Here is a 22,270-nt window from a genome sequence, read left to right as displayed (position 1 = left end):
CCACACACACACTCTAATGCTGGGCACTGCTGGGCACTGGTGTGGGTCTTACCCACACACACACACTGTAATTCTGGGCACTGCTGGGCACTGGTGGGGGTCTTAGCCACACACACACTCTAATGCTGGGCACTGGTGGGGGTCTTAGCCACACACACACTCCAATGCTGAGCACTGCTGGGCACTGGTGGGGGTCTTAGCCACACACACACTCTAATGCTGGGCACTTCTGGGGATCTTAGCCACACACACACTCTAATGCTGGGCACTGCTGGGCACTGGTGGGGGTCTTAGCCACACACACACTCTAATGCTGGGCACTGCTGGGGGTCTTAGCCACACACACACTCTAATTTTGGGCACTGCTGGGCACTGGTGGGGGTCTTAGCCACACACACACTGTAATGCTGGGCACTGCTGGGCACTGGTGGGGGTCTTAGCCAGCCACACACACACTCTAATGCTGGGCACTGCCGGGGGTCTTAGCCACACACACACACTCTAATGCTGGGCATTGCTCGGCACTGGTGGGGCTTTTAGCCGCACACACACTCTAATGCTGGGCACTGGTGGGGGTCTTAGCCACACACACACTCTAATGCTGGGCACTGCTGGGCACTGGTGGGGGTCTTAGCCACACACACACTGTAATGCTGGGCACTGGTGGGAGTCTTAGCCACACACACACTCTAATGCTAGGCACTGCTGGGCACTGGTGGGGGTCTTAGCCACACACACACTCTAATGCTGGGCACTGCTGGGGGACTTAGCCACACACACACTCTAATGCTGGGCACTGCTGGGCACTGGTTGGGGTCTTAGCCACACACACACTCTAATGCTGGGCACTACTTGGCACTGGTGGGGCTCTTAGCCACACACACACTCTAATGCTGGGCACTGCTGGGGGTCTTAACCACACACACACACTCTAATGCTGGGCACTGCTGGGCACTTGTGGGGGTCTTAGCCACACACACACTCTAATGCTGGGCACTGCTGGGGGTGTTAGCCACACACACACTCTAATGCTGGGCACTGCTGGGCACTGGTGGGGGTCTTAGCCACACACACACTCTAATGCTGGGCACTGCTGGGGGTCTTAGCCACACACAAACTCTAATGCTGGGCACTGCTGGGCACTGGTGGGGGTCTTAGCCACACACACACTCTAATGCTGGGCACTGCTGGGCACGTGTGGGTGTCTTAGCCACACACACACTGTAATGCTGGGCACTGCTGGTCACTGGTCTGGGTCTTAGCCACACACACACTGTAATGCTGGGCACTGCTGGGCACTGGTGGGGGTCTTAGCCACACACACACTCTAATGCTGGGCACTGGTGGGGTCTTAGCCACACACACACTCTAATGCTGGGCACTGGTGGGGGTCTTAGCCACACACACACTCTAATGCTGGGCACTGCTGGGCACTGGTGGGGGTCTTAACCACACACACACTCTAATGCTCGGCACTGCTGGGGGTCTTAGCCACACACACTCTCTAATGTTGGGCTCTGGTGGGGGTCTTAGCCACACACACACTCTAATGCTGGGCACTGCTGGGGGTCTTAGCCACACACACACACCCTAATGCTGGGCACTGCTGGGCACTTGTGGGGTCTTAGCCACACACACACTCTAATGCTTGGCATGGCTGGGGTTCTTAGCCACACACACACTCTAATGCTGGGTACTGCTGGGCACTGGTGGGGGTCTTAGCCACACACACACTGTAATGCTGGGCTCTGCTGGGCACTGGTGGGGCTCTTAGCCACACACACACACACTCTAATGCTGGGCACTGCTGGGGGTCTTAGCCACACACACTCTAATGCTGGGCACTGCTGGGCACTGGTGGGGGTCTTAGCCACACACACACTCTAATGCTGGGCACTGCTGGGCACTGGTGGGGGTCTTAGCCACACACACACTCTAATGCTGGGCACTGCTGGGCACTGGTGGGGGTCTTAGCCACACACACACTGTAATGCTGGGCACTGCTGGGCACTGGTGGGAGTCTTAGCCATACACACACTCTAATGCTAGGCACTGCTGGGCACTGGTGGGGGTCTTAGCCACACACACACTCTAATGCTGGGCACTGCTGGGTACTGGTGTGGGTCTTACCCACACACACACTGTAATTCTGGGCACTGCTGGGCACTGGTGGGGGTCTTAGCCACACACACACACTCTAATGCTGGGCACCGATGGGGGTCTTAGCCACACACACACTCTAATGCTAGGCACTGCTGGGCACCGGTGGGGGTCTTAGCCACACACACACTCTAATGCTGGGCACTGCTGGGGATCTTAGCCACACACACACTCTAATGCTGGGCACTGCTGGGCACTGGTGGGGGTCTTAGCCACACACACACTCTAATGCTGGGCACTGCTGGGGGTCTTAGCCACACACACACTCTAATACTGGGCACTGCTGGGCACTGGTGGGGGTCTTAGCCACACACACACTGTAATGCTGGGCACTGCTGGGCACTGGTGGGGGTCTTAGCCAGCCACACACACACTCTAATGCTGGGCACTGCTGGGGGTCTTATCCACACACACACTCTAATGCTGGGCATTGCTTGGCACTGGTGGGGGTCTTAGCCACACACACACTCTAAAGCTGGGCACTGCTGGGGGTCTTAGCCACACACACGCTCTAATGCTGGGCACTGCTGGGCACTGGTGGGGGTCTTAGCCACACACACACTCTAATGCTGGGCACTGGTGGGGGTCTTATCCACACACACACTCTAATGCTGGGCACTGGTGGGGGTCTTAGCCACACACACACTCTAATGCTGGGCACTGCTGGGCACTGGTGGGGGTCTTAGCCACACACACACTCTAATGCTGGGCACTGCTGGGCACTGGTGGGGGTCTTAGCCACACACACACTGTAATGCTGGGCACTGCTGGGCACTGGTGGGAGTCTTAGCCACACACACACTCTAATGCTAGGCACTGCTGGGCACTGGTGGGGGTCTTAGCCACACACACACTCTAATGCTGGGCACTGCTGGGCACTGGTGGGGGTCTTAGCCACACACACACTGTAATGCTGGGCACTGCTGAGCACTGGTGGGGGTCTTAGCCACACACACACTCTAATGCTGGGCACTGGTGGGGGTCTTAGCCACACACACACTCTAATGCTGGGCACTGCTGGGCACTGGTGGGGGTCTTAGCCACACACACACTCTAATGCTGGGCACTGCTGGGGGTCTTAGCCACACACACACTCTAATGCTGGGCACCGCTGGGCACTGGTGGGGGTCTTAGCCACACACACACTCTAATGCTGGGCACTGCTGGGCACTGGTGGGGGTCTTAGCCACACACACACTCTAATGCTGGGCACTGGTGGGGGTCTTAGCCACACACACACTCTAATGCTGAGCACTGCTGGGCACTGGTGGGGGTCTTAGCCACACACACACACTCTAATGCTGGGCACTGCTGGGGGTCTTAGCCACACACACACTCTAATGCTGGGCACTGCTTGGCACTGGTGGGGGTCTTAGCCACACACACACTGTAATGCTGGGCACTGCTGGGGGTCTTAGCCACACACACTCTTTAATGCTGGGCTCTGGTGGGGGTCTTAGCCACACACACACTCTAATGCTGGGCACTGCTGGGGGTCTTAGCCACACACAAACCCTAATGCTGGGCACTGCTGGGCACTTGTGGGGTCTTAGCCACACACACACTCTAATGCTGGGCACTGCTGGGGTTCTTAGCCACACACACACTCTAATGCTGGGTACTGCTGGGCACTGGTGGGGGTCTTAGCCACACACACACTGTAATGCTGGGCTCTGCTGGGCACTGGTGGGGGTCTTAGCCACACACACACACACACTCTAATGCTGGGCACTGCTGGGGGTCTTAGCCACACACACACTCTAATGCTGGGCACTGCTGGGCACTGGTGGGGGTCTTAGCTGCAGACACACTCTAATGCTGGGCACTGCTGGGCACTGGTGGGGGTCTTAGCCACACACACACTGTAATTCTGGGCACTGCTGGGCACTGGTGGGGGTCTTAGCCACACACACACTCTAATGCTGGGCACTGGTGGGGGTCTTAGCCACACACACACTCTAATGCTGGGCACTGCTGGGCACTGGTGGGGGTCTTAGCCACACACACACTCTAATGCTGGGCACTTCTGGGGATCTTAGCCACACACACACTCTAATGCTGGGCACTGCTGGGCACTGGTGGGGGTCTTAGCCACACACACACTCTAATGCTGGGCACTGCTGGGGGTCTTAGCCACACACACACTCTAATACTGGGCACTGCTGGGCACTGGTGGGGGTCTTAGCCACACACACACTGTAATGCTGGGCACTGCTGGGCACTGGTGGGGGTCTTAGCCAGCCACACACACACTCTAAGGCTGGGCACTGCCGGGGGTCTTAGCCACACACACACACTCTAATGCTGGGCATTGCTCGGCACTGGTGGGGGTCTTAGCCACATACACACTCTAATGCTGGGCACTGCTGGGGGTCTTAGCCACACACACGCTCTAATGCTGGGCACTGCTGGGCACTGGTGGGGGTCTTAGCCACACACACACTGTAATGCTGGGCACTGCTGGGCACTGGTGGAGGTCTTAGCCACACACACACTCTAATGCTGGGCACTGCTGGGGGTCTTAGCCACATACACACTCTAATGCTGGGCATTGCTGGGCACTGGTGGGGGTCTTAGCCACACACACACTCTAATGCTGGGCACTGGTGGGGGTCTTACCGACACACACACTCTAATGCTGGGCACTGGTGGGGGTCTTAGCCACACACACACTCTAATGCTGGGCACTGCTGGGCACTGGTGGGGGTCTTAGCCACACACACACTCTAATGCTGGGCACTGCTGGGCACTGGTGGGGGTCTTAGCCACACACACACTGTAATGCTGGGCACTGCTGGGCACTGTTGGGAGTCTTAGCCACACACACACACTAATGCTAGGCACTGCTGGGCACTGGTGGGGGTCTTAGCCACACACACACTCTAATGCTGGGCACTGCTGGGCACTGGTGGGGGTCTTAGCCACACACACACTGTAATGCTGGGCACTGCTGGGCACTGGTGGGGGTCTTAGCCACACACACACTCTAATGCTGGGCACTGGTGGGGGTCTTAGCCACACACACACTCTAATGCTGGGCACTGCTGGGCACTGGTGGGGGTCTTAGCCACACACACACTCTAATGCTGGGCACTGCTGGGGGTCTTAGCCACACACACACTCTAATGCTGGGCACTGCTGGGCACTGGTGGGGGTCTTAGCCACACACACACTCTAATGCTGGGCACTGCTGGGGGTCTTAGCCACACACACACTCTAATGCTGAGCACTGCTGGGCACTGGTGGGGGTCTTAGCCACACACACACACTCTAATGCTGGGCACTGCTGGGGGTCTAAGCCAAACACACACTCTAATGCTGGGCACTGCTGTGCACTGCTGGGCACTGGTGGGGGTCTTAGCCACACACACACTGTAATGCTGGGCACTGCTGGGCACTGGTGGGGGACTTAGCCACACACACACTCTAATGCTGGGCACTGGTGGGGGTCTTACCCACACACACACTCTAATGCTGGGCACTGGTGGGGGTCTTAGCCACACACACACTCTAATGCTGGGCAATGCTGGGCACTGGTGGGGGTCTTAGCCACACACACACTCTAATGCTGGGCACTGCTGGGCACTGGTGGGGGTCTTTGCCACACACACACTGTAATGCTGGGCACTGCTGGGCACTGGTGGGAGTCGTAGCCACACACACACTCTAATGCTAGGCACTGCTGGGCACTGGTGGGGGTCTTAGCCACGCACACACTCTAATGCTGGGCACTGCTGGGCACTGCTGGGCACTGGTGGGGGTCTTAGCCACACACACACTGTAATGCTGGGCACTGCTGGGCACTGGTGGGGGTCTTAGCCACACACACACTCTAATGCTGGGCACTGGTGGGGGTCTTAGCCACACACACACTCTAATGCTGGGCACTGCTGGGGGTCTTAGCCACACACACACTCTAATGCTGAGCACTGCTGGGCACTGGTGGGGGTCTTAGCCACACACACACACTCTAATGCTGGGCACTGCTGGGGGTCTTAGCCACACACACACTCTAATGCTGGGCACTGCTGGGCACTGGTTGGGGTCTTAGCCACACACACACTGTAATGCTGGGCACTGCTGGGCACTGGTGGGGGTCTTAGCCACACACACTCTAATGCTGGGCACTGTTGGGGGTTATTAGCAACACACACACTCTAATGCTGGGCATTGCTGGGCACTGGTGGGGGTCTTAGCCACACACACACTCTAATGCTGGGCACTGCTGGGGGTCTTAGCCACACACACACTCTAATGCTGGGCACTGGTGGGGGTCTTAGCCACACACACACTCTAATGCTGGGCACTGGTGGGGGTCTTAGCCACACACACACTGTAATGCTGGGCACTGATGGGCACTGGTGGGGGTCTTAGCCACACACACACTCTAATGCTGGGCACTGCTGGGGGTCTTAGCCACACACACACTCTAATGCTGGGCACTGCTGGGCAGTGGTGGTGGTCTTAGCCACACACACACTGTAATGCTGGGCACTGCTGGGCACTGGTGGGGGTCTTAGCCACACACACACTCTAATGTTGGGCACTGCTGGGGGTCCTAGCCACACACACTCTAATGCTGGGCACTGCTGGGCACTGGTGGGGGTCTTAGTCACACACACACTCTAATGCTGGGCACTGCTGGGCACTGGTGGGGGTCTTAGCCACACACACTCTAATGCTGGGCACTGCTGGGCACTGGTGGGGGTCTTAGCCACACGCACACTCTAATGCTGGGCACTGCTGGGCACTGGTGGGGGTTATAGCCACACACACCCTATGCTGCTGGGCACTGCTTGGTGTGTTTTCTACACACCTCTTACACTTACACCGACATAGCAGACGTATGTCCCACACGTCTCACTGTTACACAGGTGACATGCGGTAGCGTACCGTACCCGAGGTCGATGACGTAGGTGCGGCATGTCTCAGTATTACACTGGTGATGTGCGGTGACGTACCGTACCCCGAGGTCGATGACGTAGGTCGGCACGTCTCCGTATTACACTGGTTATGTGCGGTGACGTACCGTACCCCGAGGTCGATGACGTAGGTGCGGCACGTCTCCGTATTACACTGGTGATGTGCGGTGAGGTACCGTACCACGAGGTCGGTGACGTAGGTGCGACACGTCTCCGTAGTACACTGTTGATGTGCGGTGACATACCGTACTCCGAGGTCGATGACATAGGTGCGGCACATCTCCGTATTACACTGGTGATGTGCGGTGACGTACCGTACCCCGAGGTCGATGACGTAGGTGCGGCACGTCTCCGTATTACACTGGTGATGTGCGGTGACGTACCGTACCACGAGGTCGGTGACGTAGGTGCGACACGTCTCCGTATTACACTGTTGATGTGCGGTGACGTACCGTACTCCGAGGTCGATGACGTAGGTGCGGCACGTTTCCGTATTACACTGGTGATGTGCGGTGACGTACCGTACCACGAGGTCGGCGACGTAGGTGCGACACGTCTCGGTATTACACTGTTGATGTGCGGTGACGTACCGTACTCCGAGGTCGGTGACATAGGTGCGGCACGTCTCCTTATTACACTGTTGATGTGTGGTGATGTACCGTACTCCGAGGTCGATGACGTAGGTGCGGCACGTCTCCGTATTACACTGGTGATGTGCGGTGAGGTACCGTACCACGAGGTCGGTGACGTAGGTGCGACACGTCTCCGTAGTACACTGTTGATGTGCGGTGACATACCGTACTCCGAGGTCGATGACATAGGTGCGGCACATCTCCGTATTACACTGGTGATGTGCGGTGACGTACCGTACCCCGAGGTCGATGACGTAGGTGCGGCACGTCTCCGTATTACACTGGTGATGTGCGGTGACGTACCGTACCGTACCACGAGGTCGGTGACGTAGGTGCGACACGTCTCCGTATTACACTGTTGATGTGCGGTGACGTACCGTACTCCGAGGTCGATGACGTAGGTGCGGCACGTTTCCGTATTACACTGGTGATGTGCGGTGACGTACCGTACCACGAGGTCGGCGACGTAGGTGCGACACGTCTCGGTATTACACTGTTGATGTGCGGTGACGTACCGTACTCCGAGGTCGGTGACATAGGTGCGGCACGTCTCCTTATTACACTGTTGATGTGTGGTGATGTACCGTACTCCGAGGTCGATGACGTAGGTGCGGCACGTCTTCGTATTACACTGGTGATAAGCGGGAGTGTGTGGCGCAACGTACCCAGACATTACAGTCGTGCAATGGAGATGTGCGCATGTGGCACCGCGTACAGGTATGTTGGACTTCGTTGTACTCACCGTCTGCGCCGTCGTCGGTTTCTTTGTACGAGGTGGTGGCCGTACAGGATTAGGATGACACGGACGATGGCGTTCATCTCTTGTTTGTTGCGTAACGGGGTGCGATTCGTGCCGGACTCTGGTTTTACGGTAGTTGTGAGCTCTCGTAGCAAAAGAGCCGTACGGAGTGTGTTCAACACGGATTGTACTTCCTGGTTCGGAAGACGCGGTCTATTTACGTACAGACGTGGCGTGGAGCGTCAGCCGACTGCAAATCGTATGCACTTTCGATTTGTATGGTGTTTTTTACGGGGCGTACGGAGTGACGCTTTTGGTTGGGATCGTACTTGCTGATTCATACGGGGGCGCTTACAGGTACGATTCGTATGGGGAAAAACGCTCCGAACTGCAATTCGGAGCGCTTTTTACCGGATCAGAATCGACCCCATAATGTTAAAAGCTTCTTTGTAATGGTAATATGTATTAGTTTTAAAAAGAGATTTTAAAACGAGTTTACGAATGTCCCTATAAAAGTCACAAAATAATAAAAAATGCAGCTTGGTCTGGGGAGATTTTCCATTGCATGGAGAATTTGGTAATACATGGTACCTTCTCCTTGTCTTCGGGAACGCAATCAAATAATGTAAAATACCAAATCTTAATCTGGTCAGTAGCAACCTCTGCTTGACATTTCTTACTATAACAAGGTACGGTTGTATGCCCATAAAAGTGGGAGGTTCATAGTAAGAAACAACACTTTGTTTTGCACCATGCTTGCCCACCCTTACCAAGTCCATTGTAGCAATAAACCTTGTTTTCAATTCTCTCTTACTATATTCTGCAATTGACATGGGTTTCATGGGCTCTGGAATTAATTTGCAGCTTTTTAGTAAAGTTTGTATATATTCAAGCCACAATATATCCCTACTGTTGTCTAAGGCCAAGCAGTCGAGTATCATACTCTTTATAAACCCAGCTTCTTCACGCGTCCAAATCCCATGCCATAACGTCAACCCTGCTGTTTTTATAAAATCACTAATATAAGAGACAGCCAATTCTCTATGGACTAGACAGTTTGTAGTAGAACTTGTACCTGCTAGTAGACGTTTTAAAAATGTATTGTCCTGTGTTTGGAGGATGGCAATATTTGCTCTCCCCCATAGTGCTGCGCCATGACCTGCAGTCGAAATAGCCTTACTATTATAAAGCGAGAGCATTTCCCTTATAGGTTTATTTCCTATTTTTTTGGAGAATCTAAAAATGCCCTCTATACCTCGTATACATTTTAAGTTTGATAAATTATTATGTGAGCCCCATGTACCATTTTCATTAAACAATAAGCCCAAGTAGGTAAAACTTGAGACTCTCTCAATCGCAATGCCGTCACATAATGCTTTTTAATCATTCTTTTATTTTTGCCACAGGTCATGACAAAGGTTTTAGTTAGATTCAATTTTAAATCCCTTTCGGTCATACAATGAGGCAAAATTCTCAATCAGACATTGCAAACCGTTTGCCATCCTTGAGATAGGAACGGCATCATCTGCGTAAAGGAGCACAGGGGAAGGGTGAGGTCCCACTCTCGGTGCATCAGCCTTAAGAATCTGTAGGCAACCGTCAACATTGTTTATATATAGTGAGAATAAGAGGGGTGCTAAAATGCACCCCTGTCTTATCCCATGTGTTACCCTAAAATCGGGGGTGTAGTCGCCTTTTAAACTGAATCAAACTCTCGATAACAACAAAGTATAAATCTGGGATAAATAAACAACAATGTCTTTGGGGGCACTTATCTCAACCAGTGTTTGCCATAATTTATTATGATTTACCAGGTCAAAAGCACTGGTGAGATCCACAAAACAAAGGTGTAGGGACCCCCCTTTTGCTTGGGTATACTTTCCCACCAAAAGTTCCAGATTTACACATTGTTCAATTGTCCCTATACATCTCCTAAACCCATACTGGGCCTCTGAGAGAATATTATTCTCAGAGGCCCAGGTTTCTAGTCTTCCTAATAGGACTGTCCCCATCAATTTTGATGTGGAGTCAAGGAGAGATATGGGACGATAACACTTAGCATTTCTTCTATCTCTTTTTTAAATTACGGGACTATAATGCTTTCAACCCAAGATGTAGGCAGTTTACCATCAAAGGTAGCATTGAAAAAATACAATAAAATTGGTGACCAGAATTCGATATCTTGCTTGAAGAAATCTGTTGGAACCCCGTCAGGCCCAGTGGCTTTAGGGCTTTAGTGCTAGCACTTTTGTTAAGAGCTCCCTTAATTTCTTCTAATGTTATCAAGGGTATTCCTACGGGTTTAACTGTTATAAAATTGTTTTCCTCCTTATGCGGGGAAGTTATCCCCCCTGGATTAAAAATACCTCAAAAATGGGTTATCCAATCCTCCATATGCACTAGGACATCAATCTTTACAGCTGCAGCATCTCTAAAAAAAGGATAATTTATTATTTTCCAGAATAAAGTTGTATCCCGAGTTGCTGCGGCTTGCGCTAAATTGTCCCAGACCTCATCTCGGATCTCTGTTTTCCTAACATTTAGAACCAGATTATACTTTCTCCTTAATTCTCTTATTCCAATACTGTTCCTAGGTTTAATTATTAAAATATTTTTCAATTCTCTATTCAACCCTGAACATTCCTAATTTAAAATTCAAAGTTCCAATGCAGGAAGAGAAAGACTTAGCACAAGAAGGTGGGCTCAACTCTGACTTAAATTACCATTTGATAATATTTTGGGACCCATTACCACGCTATCACCACCAAAAGCTCAGGGCAGGATAAAGCAGAATTCTGGAGCCGCCTCTGTTGCTTCACAGTTGGGTTACATTTGTCACCTTGTCACGATTTGAAGTTTTACCTTCGGACTTAGCTACTTTTTTGTTCTCTAAATCCACTGGTAGAGCAAAGCCAAATTCTGCAGCACAAGCAGGGCTCTTAACAGGCTGGATACCTTTATTCTGAGCCCCGATCAACCAGGTTTCAGTGCAGCTAAACACTGCAAGCATGATAAACCTGGTTTAATTGCCATCAAAGCATGTCGTCCCTGGGGAATCCTCAACACCTATTCCAATTTTTAACAACTGGTGAGGAAGTTCATCCCGGACACTCCAGTACCTCTTGGGAACTCAGGACAGGCTTCTAGGCACCAAGTCTCTTCCCAACCAGGGCTCCTGCAAGGTACCGTTCTCAGTGGCCATCTGGGCCTTCTTCATGTTAAGAGTCCTTCTTTTTGTGCTCCCGTGATAGGAGGCTAACCACACAGCTCCTGGAGAGCAGCTAAAGTTCCTTGATGTCAGATAGAGTCAGGAGCATTGGGATTCTTCCTTCAACAGATTGGCTAATATTCTTTACACAAGTTGTTTTCTTTTCATGTCCACGGAAGTTCTGAGGAGGTGATGATGAATAGCCATATTTATATTGTGTGTAAAATAGTGAATAAAGAAAATCCCTACATCCAGTCCTGACTACTTTCTGACAGTATCCCCACTACCTTTTTCTTTTTATTTGCTCTAGTTTGTTCACATCTTTTTATTCAAGTTTTCAAAATGATACAAAGCACTGCAGTTGGCTTGAGTAAACAATGAGTTTGTACATAAGTAGGAATAATGGTGCATAGGTTTATGCATAAAGAAGCGAGTGGAGTTTGGAGCAAGTGGCTCAATGTTCAGTTACAACACTTGCTTCTGTTGTACAATGCCTTATATGCAACTATCACAGAGAAGGAAAGAATATCTATATAAATCCAGAAATAGAAAGAGAATCTCCCCACACCCACCCCCTCCCAGCCAATTCCTAACAAAGGAAAAGGTATGTGGCTGAGGGAAACTTTTGCAGCAGTGAGGTGCAGGCCACACCAGTGCCAACTGAGATTCAACAGAAGTGGCCATTGGGAGAGAGGGGTCAGTTAAGTTCCTGACCCACACCAATGGTCAAAGCGCTGCTGTTAGAAATGGGATCCCTGGTTGGCCGAGGCTTGTGCCAAGGCCAGGCAGAAATCACCCTTTCTAGTTAGGGTAGGGAAGTCACCCACCAAGACAACCCCTGCTCACCCCCTCGGTAGCTTGGCACGAGCAGTCAGGCCTATCTCGGAGGTCATGTGTAAAGCATTTGCGCACGCACCCCCAGCAACAACCTCCCGGGCCCCCCACAAAAGGAACTCCACACAAGATATATATATAAAAATAGCCTTTGTATTGAAGAACACATTTAGACAGGAATACGCAATTTACAAGGTGCCAGGGGCACGGGCAGGGTTTGCAAGGGACGATATACAGGGCAGTGCCATGGGGCCACTGCCAGGAATATGCACATGATGGAACCGGCATTAGAACACGTAACCCCTGGGAGGTTCCTCGACCTAGCACTAGAACACATTACAACCAGGAGCTTAGCATTAGAACACATCCCCACCTGGAGCTCAATAGAACTAGCAGTAGATCTCACTCTAACCAGAAGCCACATTCATGAGACCTAGGATGTTTAGGAGGGAAGGAATGGCAAGCACAGAACATAACAGAGGCATCATCAGAAGGCAACACGTAATACTTTCAGAATCACATCAACATTAATCGGTACTTCCAACAGGCAATGTCACGATGTTCAGGGCAGGCTGCAGGTAGCCAGGGACAATAAACCTAAACGTAGCAGCTGCCCACGAAGTGCTGGGCAGCTGTAGAGCAAGGATGGGGCCATTGGGGGAGCCTCGCAGGCTCTGGGGAAAAAGGCGCCAAACGGTGGAGCCTCTCGGGCTCGGGAACAACTGGGCGGAGCCTCGCAGGCTCGGAAGGGCCAGGGCCACGTGGTGGAGCCTCCTCGGGGCTCAGGGATTATAGCTGGAGCCTCTCGGGGCTCAGGGGCAAGGACACGTTGGAGCCTCCTCGGGGCTCAGGGATTATAGCTGGAGCCTCTCGGGGCTCAGGGGCAAGGACACGTTGGAGCCTCCTCGGGGCTCGGGGGTCAAAGATGCAGCTGGAGCCTCTCGGGGCTCGGGGGTAAAAATACAGAAGGAGCCTCTCGGGGCTCAGGCCGGAGGTGGAGCCTCGCGGGGCTCCGGGGTCAAGGCAGGGCAGGCGGGGTCCCCCTCGGGGGACCCGGCATCACGGGTGGCCCCAAGGGCCAAGATGGAGCCTCTCGGGCTCAGGGGTCAAGCTGCGGGGCAGGCGGGGTCCCTCTCGGGGGACCCGGCATCACTGGGGGCCCCAGGGGCTGTGACGAAGCCTCGCGGGGCCCAGGGATGAAGCTACTGGCTGGCGGGGCCCCCCCTCGGGGGACCCGGCATCACTGGGGGCCCCGCGGGCCTTCAAGCACATGTGTGCTCGCGCTGGAGGGGAGGGGCGGGCACCGACAATGTGCCCCGAAGCCCCGCCTCCCCTCCGGCAGCACTCACCGGCTGTTGGTCGCGCCGGTCTCTCCTCGCTCTCCGGGGCTCCCTCTCGCTCCTGGGGGGCCCCGGGGGGGGGAAGCGGCACTTCTTCTGGGGGACGCAGGGGCGCGGAGTAGGCTGCCGCCGCTCCCTGCATGCTCGGCTCTCCCCTCCGCCTCTACAGCTCCCCGGGTCGCCGGCCAATCAGAGCGCGGCCCGGGGAGACATCATCGGGCCAGCAGCCTATCAGAGCGCGGCCCGGGGGCGGGCCTCACGCGGGGTCCCGGGCTGCGGCGGTGAACACAGGGGAAATCGCCGAGGGCCAGGCTCCCTCGATAAATAGAATGAGGGCGGGGGCAAGCGAGGTAGGCACTCGCTGGGGGCTCGGGCCCCCTCCCACGAACGGGAAAAGGCCGGGTGGGCACTGGCAAGGCGAATGGAGCGCGCCCAGCGCTAGGAGCGTGCAGGCAGCGCCTCGAGGCGCTAGGACCACGGGGAAGCGCTCCCAAGCGCTGGAAGCATAGACGAGGCGCCCCACGGCGCAAGGACAGCCAGAAAGGGGGAATAAAGTGCCTCCAGGCGCTAGGGTCTCAAAAATCAGCAGAGTCTTGGTAGGGTCCAGGACAGCAGTGGTTCAGGGGCAGGGCAGGGCTCAGGGAGGCAAGCCTTTCCCCTGAGCCCCAAGCAGCAGCATGCCTCTGGCAGGAGTCAGTCAGGACCAGCAGGAAAGAGAGAGAGAAAAGGGCACACCCTCCTTTTATACAGGAGATCCCTTTGTCTAAAAAGGGGCAGGCAGGGTGAGAACCAGCCAGAACTGGTTATAAGGAATTTCTTGTTACTGGCCAGGCTAGGACACCAGACGCACCCTAGGTGGGTGGAGCCAGCAGTGTGGGGGACAGCCCAGACCCCTACAGGATACAGGCACAGCCCCTCCCTCACTTCAGCCAATCACGCGCCAGCATACTTACTGCACACACACACCGATGTCTAGAAGTGGCACTTCTCTTTTAGACACACACACGTCGCATACATCATCTTACAGCATTCAATCGCCCGAGTCCATACATACCAGACTCGAGCCTGTACCCCCCACGCACCAGGAACTATCAGGGACACACCCATTCCCCATGCAGTCCTATGGGAGGGCAGGCATCTCTCATCTACACGCACTCAGAGGGGGAATCACCATCCCCAGGTCACATATAACGAGCACAACTTCAGGGGTGGGCCTGCCAGAAGGGCCCAGTCCAACACGGCCCCCTTCCAGCCAAAACGCAGGGTAGGCCAATCACCACCGTGATGGACTTCCCTGCTTTGGGCGAAAAAGAGAGCATGGACGCAGGCCCGCACTGCAGGGCCCCCTTCCAGTTCTACGCCACTTTGATCTTATCGACGCACCCATAAAACAAAAAAAATTACATAAAATTAAAAAAAATAAATAAACATAGGCCCAACTAGGCTACCCCACTGGTACTCCTTAGTTGACCACGGCTAGGTCCAGGCCGTAGGCCACCCAGATACCACTGGTCCATGCCAACCCGGAGTGGGGGGTGGTAACCCCTGGCCCACGACAGCCACTCTCCACTCCCCTTCTTCGTGTTTTTCCACTTTACCACTTTCTCTCCCACCTAGGGTCCGCACCCTCAGGCTGGCCAGAGGTCACGGGCAAGAATGCCCCACCCTACCTCTACTTCTGAGGTTCTGCGCTCTCCCAGGAGAAGCACCCTCAGAACACGCTCTTCTACCAGTTTCGGAACTTCCTCCCTCCATGGTCTACCACCTGGGAACTAAGTCACCGGATGCCCAGCGGTCAGACTCCCTCTGACCCCTGTCCAGTTCCGCACCTACATTCATTCAGCAAGATGAGCCGCGACAGCGTCAGCAGGGCTCAGTGTTCAGCTCTCCCCAAGGCAAGCCGCGACAGCGTCAGCAGGGCTCCCTTGTCCGGGATACTACTTACATACATTCAACAAGAAGAGCCGCGACAACGTCAGCAGGGCTCAGTGTTCAGCTCTCCCCAAGGCAAGCCGCGACAGCGTCAGCAGGGCTCCCTTGTCCGGGATACAACCTCACACTCACTACAGCACGATGAGCCGCGACAACGTCAGCAGGGCTCCAAGTTCAGCTCTCCCCAAGGCAAGCCGCGACTCAGTCAGCAGGGCTCCCTTGTCCGGGATACAACTTAACATTCACTTCAGCACGATGAGCCGCGACAACGTCAGCAGGGCTCCAAGTTCAGCACTCCCCAAGGCAAGCCGCGACAGCGTCAGCAGGGCTCCCTTGTCCGGGATACAACTTAACATTCACTTCAGCACGATGAGCCGCGACAACGTCAGCAGGGCTCCAAGTTCAGCTTTCCCCAAGGCAAGCCGCGACTCAGTCAGCAGGGCTCCCTTGTCCGGGATACAACTTAACATTCATTCAGCAAGGGGGACACCTGACGCATAAAACACATTCAGCGGTGTACGGAACACATGATGCATCGAACACATTCAGCGGGGAAGGTAGGACACCTGACGCATAAAACACATTCAGCGGTGTACGGAACACATGATGCATCAAACACATTCAGCGGGGTAGGTAGGACACCTGACGCATAAAACACATTCAGCGGTGTACGGAACACATGATGCATCAAACACATTCAGCGGGGTAGGTAGGATACAATTATGGTTGCTTCAGCAAGCTCCCTATCCCAGAGAACTTACACTCCATTATTCAGCAAGCTCCCCCTCTCAGAGAACTTACACTCCATTAATCAGCACACCTCAACATTCATCCACACACCCTCCCCTGGACTGGTAAGACAGTTTTTACCGCCCCTGATTCCTCAACCTGACCCATGTGGCACAGGTACCATTACTCCAGGGAAGGGACAAGGACCGCACATATTGGACACAATTTCGCTGCCACCACTGGATCCCACCCTTCTGGTGAATCCAGAAAACACATTGCACTTAGGGGGATGATCTACCCTCCCGAGCTAGGGACACCTAACTCACAGCGCACCAGAACCACATTTTTCACAACAATAGACATTTTTAGCAAAGTGCACCGGGACCACATTTTTCACAAGAACAGACATTTTTAGCAAAGTGCCCCGGAACCACTTTTTTCACAAGAACAGACATTTTTAGCAAAGTGCACCGGAACCACTTTTTTTTTTTCCACAAACAAATATTTTTAGCAACGCACACCAATAGTTTCTTTTCTTTGCAACCATCTAAACTGCAGAGTGTTGTAGTGGGGCCGGTTATCACTGAGGTGCTGCGCAAACACAAGTCCAAATCCCACCGCTAGCCACCAATGTTAGAAATGGGATCCCTGGTTGGCCGAGGCTTGTGCCAAGGCCAGGCAGAAATCACCCTTTCTAGTTAGGGTAGGGAAGTCACCCACCAAGACAACCCCTGCTCACCCCCTCGGTAGCTTGGCACGAGCAGTCAGGCCTATCTCGGAGGTCATGTGTAAAGCATTTGCGCACGCACCCCCAGCAACAACCTCCCGGGCCCCCCACAAAAGGAACTCCACACAAGATATATATATAAAAATAGCCTTTGTATTGAAGAACACATTTAGACAGGAATACGCAATTTACAAGGTGCCAGGGGCACGGGCAGGGTTTACAAGGGACGATATACAGGGCAGTGCCATGGGGCCACTGCCAGGAATATGCACATGATGGAACCGGCATTAGAACACGTAACCCCTGGGAGGTTCCTCGACCTAGCACTAGAACACATTACAACCAGGAGCTTAGCATTAGAACACATCCCCACCTGGAGCTCAATAGAACTAGCAGTAGATCTCACTCTAACCAGAAGCCACATTCATGAGACCTAGGATGTTTAGGAGGGAAGGAATGGCAAGCACAGAACATAACAGAGGCATCATCAGAAGGCAACACGTAATACTTTCAGAATCACATTAACATTAATCGGTACTTCCAACAGGCAATGTCACGATGTTCAGGGCAGGCTGCAGGTAGCCAGGGACAATAAACCTAAACGTAGCAGCTGCCCACGAAGTGCTGGGCAGCTGTAGAGCAAGGATGGGGCCATTGGGGGAGCCTCGCAGGCTCTGGGGAAAAAGGCGCCAAACGGTGGAGCCTCTCGGGCTCGGGAACAACTGGGCGGAGCCTCGCAGGCTCGGAAGGGCCAGGGCCACGTGGTGGAGCCTCCTCGGGGCTCAGGGATTATAGCTGGAGCCTCTCGGGGCTCAGGGGCAAGGACACGTTGGAGCCTCCTCGGGGCTCAGGGATTATAGCTGGAGCCTCTCGGGGCTCAGGGGCAAGGACACGTTGGAGCCTCCTCGGGGCTCAGGGATTATAGCTGGAGCCTCTCGGGGCTCAGGGGCAAGGACACGTTGGAGCCTCCTCGGGGCTCGGGGGTCAAAGATTCAGCTGGAGCCTCTCGGGGCTCGGGGGTAAAAATACAGAAGGAGCCTCTCGGGGCTCAGGCCGGAGGTGGAGCCTCGCGGGGCTCCGGGGTCAAGGCAGGGCAGGCGGGGTCCCCCTCGGGGGACCCGGCATCACGGGTGGCCCCAAGGGCCAAGATGGAGCCTCTCGGGCTCAGGGGTCAAGCTGCGGGGCAGGCGGGGTCCCTCTCGGGGGACCCGGCATCACTGGGGGCCCCAGGGGCTGTGACGAAGCCTCGCGGGGCCCAGGGACGAAGCTATTGGCTGGCGGGGCCCCCCCTCGGGGGACCCGGCATCACTGGGGGCCCCGCGGGCCTTCAAGCACATGTGTGCTCGCGCTGGAGGGGAGGGGCGGGCACCGACAATGTCTCCCCTCCGGCAGCACTCACCGGCTGTTAGTCGCGCCGGTCTCTCCTCGCTCTCCGGGGCTCCCTCTCGCTCCTGGGGGGCCCCGGGGGGGGAAGCGGCACTTCTTCTGGGGGACGCAGGGGCGCGGAGTAGGCTCCCGCCGCTCCCTGCATGCTCGGCTCTCCCCTACGCCTCTACAGCTCCCCGGGTCGCCGGCCAATCAGAGCGCGGCCCGGGGAGACGTCATCGGGCCAGCAGCCTATCAGAGCGCGGCCCGGGGGCGGGCCTCACGCGGGGTCCCGGGCTGCGGCGGTGAACACAGGGGAAATCGCCGAGGGCCAGGCTCCCTCGATAAATAGAACGAGGGCGGGGGCAAGCGAGGTAGGCACTCGCTGGGGGCTCGGGCCCCCTCCCACGAACGGGAAAAGGCCGGGTGGGCACTGGCAAGGCGAATGGAGCGCGCCCAGCGCTAGGAGCGTGCAGGCAGCGCCTCGAGGCGCTAGGACCACGGGGAAGCGCTCCCAAGCGCTGGAAGCATAGACGAGGCGCCCCACGGCGCAAGGACAGCCAGAAAGGGGGAATAAAGTGCCTCCAGGCGCTAGGGTCTCAAAAATCAGCAGAGTCTTGGTAGGGCCCAGGACAGCAGTGGTTCAGGGGCAGGGCAGGGCTCAGGGAGGCAAGCCTTTCCCCTGAGCCCCAAGCAGCAGCATGCCCCTGGCAGGAGTCAGTCAGGACCAGCAGGAAAGAGAGAGAGAAAAGGGCACACCCTCCTTTTATACAGGAGATCCCTTTGTCTAAAAAGGGGCAGGCAGGGTGAGAACCAGCTAGAACTGGTTATAAGGAATTTCTTGTTACTGGCCAGGCTAGGACACCAGACGCACCCCAGGTGGGTGGAGCCAGCATTGTGGGGGACAGCCCAGACCCCTACAGGATACAGGCACAGCCCCTCCCTCACTTCAGCCAATCACGCGCCAGCATACTTACTGCACACACACACCGATGTCTAGAAGTGGCACTTCTCTTTTAGACACACACACGTCGCATACATCATCTTACAGCATTCAATCGCCCGAGTCCATACATACCAGACTCGAGCCTGTAACCCCCATGCACCAGGAACTATCAGGGACACACCCATTCCCCATGGAGTCCTATGGGAGGGCAGGCATCTCTCATCTACACGCACTCCGAGGGGGAATCACCATCCCCAGGTCACATATAACGAGCACAACTTCAGGGGTGGGCCTGCCAGAAGGGCCCAGTCCAACAGCTGCAAAACTCACAGTTGAGGGGGCAAGAAGCATAGGAATATGTAGACGATGAGAAGGAGCTATGCTTCCAAAAATCTCCTTTCGCCTAACATTAATGTGTGGGAGATTTGCTCCATTGCAAGTGTGTGCTAGAGTCTGTTAATTCACAGTTCCATTGATGGGACCTTCATTTTCCTTCTTCCAAAATAAAGCAATGAGTTGTTTTTCCTTTGCTGCACTATCATATAGCTTGGGACCCTTCATTCAGAGCATATCATGCCCTCTAACTGCAAGGGTTGATGTCCCAGTAGCAATATGGCAGGGTCTGCCGGGATGTGAAAACCAAATACATTTTTAATGTGGCCTAGGATTTACATCCAGAATGTTTGGATCACTCTGCAAGATCACCAGATATGTATGAAGTTCCAAACGGCCTGGTTGCAGTGCCAACATAGAGTAGAGGCTGTGGGTACATTTTGCTAAACCTGATAGGTATCATTGATACATAACTTCATAGTTATTTTCCCTGTGTTGGATGCTACTAAAGACTTTAGGAGAGCCCCGCCACATGCCCTCCCACTGTTTGCCCAATATTTGAGTACCTAGATTTGCATTCCAGTACAAGTATGTAGGGGTTGGTTCACAGTCTTGAAGCCACTTGCATTTTGAACACTTCCTTTCTTGATATACTGTAACCCTTCTCAAAATCCCTAAAGGAAGATGGTTCCTGCTATCTTCCATCTGGAGGTGTGCTGTTCCTTCCTCTAGCCGCTTCCCTTTGGAAATCATTTGTCCTTCTCACTATCAGATTTAGAAGTGGTTTTCCCTCGTACTGTAATGGAGCCAAAAAGTCTAAGATGCCCCAGAGTGTAAATAAGAGCAGTTGCTAACAGCCCAATTTGGCATCTCCAAGGCAAAAGAAGAAGTTGCTTTTTACTGGCAGACTTTTATTTCCCCTTCCCAGATGGCTAAAAACTGCTTAGTGACCACTTGCTGACAACACCCATTCTTTCTTGGGCACTGAGGAACATATATTGTCTTCCAGAAACTGATTTGTTAGCAAGACAGCCACAATTGTGTCACTAATGAAGCACTAAGAGGTAAACCAGTTCTAAACAGGTGTACTCTCTGGCAGCACATGCACACTTTCTTAAATGTATCCTATAACTAAAGTTGTCAAACATCTACAAACATCACTGAGTAATTGATTTTACTTGCAGATATGTCTGCAATTGTTGATTTCTCTGAAAAAAGGCCTAACACCACATGGGCTGCTAGGACTACAGTGCGCACTACTCGGTCTGAATTATAAACATTCATGCAAAACTTTTCAAATTAATCAGCTTTATATTTAATACATTTTCAAATGTTGAACCAACAATACGATCGGATATTCATTTCATCAAATCATATTACACTTGCAATATACATTTCTGTTTGTAGTTCATGAATAACCACCCAATGCATTTCGGGACGTTCATGTCCCTTCGTCAGGGGTTCCAGTTGTAGACTGAAAAAACAACAAGGAAACAATATATAAACGATGCCATACCACATGTTTAAAGTATACAATTATATAACCATATCAAACATTAAGCATTGTGTTATTAACATTCCTTCATTACACATATAGCATAGGTGTTTTTTCATAATAAGCAAAAAATCATAAAAAATCATCACAGTCATTAGTAAAAAAAGTGGGAGCATAAGTACAAAATCGCTATCAATTGTGAATAGTAAGTACAATCATGGAACCTACACAAAACTCATGTATTAAACTATTACCAGTGTAACCAACTCGTATGCCTAGAAAAGAGAACCTCTATCTACATAAGGAGATGTAAATAAACCAATAACTCAAGCTAGTAAACATTACACATGTACGTTAAAAAACGCGTGCTCACCTCAACACAAGAAGACAAACGTCGTGGTTGAGCAACCATGAAATAATAGCCGACTCTGTTAGGAAACAAGTATATGCTATCAGAAACCACGAAATATGTCCCCAAACATTACGTGAAGCCAATATATAGAAAGGCTCACCTCTATCAAGACGTAGTTGTATCAACCGTCTCAAAACAGTCTGAAAGTTGTCCGTACCTACAGAAGTAAAGGTAACATCAGTACCTTTAAGAATATAACTGGTTGACTAATACGAAGCGACTGATACACACGCTTACCTCTTAAACAAACGGAGTCGAAACAAACTGACCCGCCTGGCTGATTCGATGATGCACTTCCGTGTCATCGTACTCGGCTTATAAACAAAACTTCCGGGTGGAAAAAATAAAAATAAAAATTGACAACGGACTATACTTTTTACGTGCTAGTAACTCTCACTTATGTAAAATCACCGCGATTATTGATAATATATGTGTAAACACCGCTTGCTAAGTTGCAGATGTGTTTACTATAGCGCTGAGTATGAGATAGACACAA

Source organism: Lissotriton helveticus, chromosome 6 (assembly GCF_964261635.1).
Source record: "Lissotriton helveticus chromosome 6, aLisHel1.1, whole genome shotgun sequence".
Lineage (NCBI taxonomy): Eukaryota > Metazoa > Chordata > Amphibia > Caudata > Salamandridae > Lissotriton > Lissotriton helveticus.
This window is presented reverse-complemented; position numbering follows the sequence as displayed.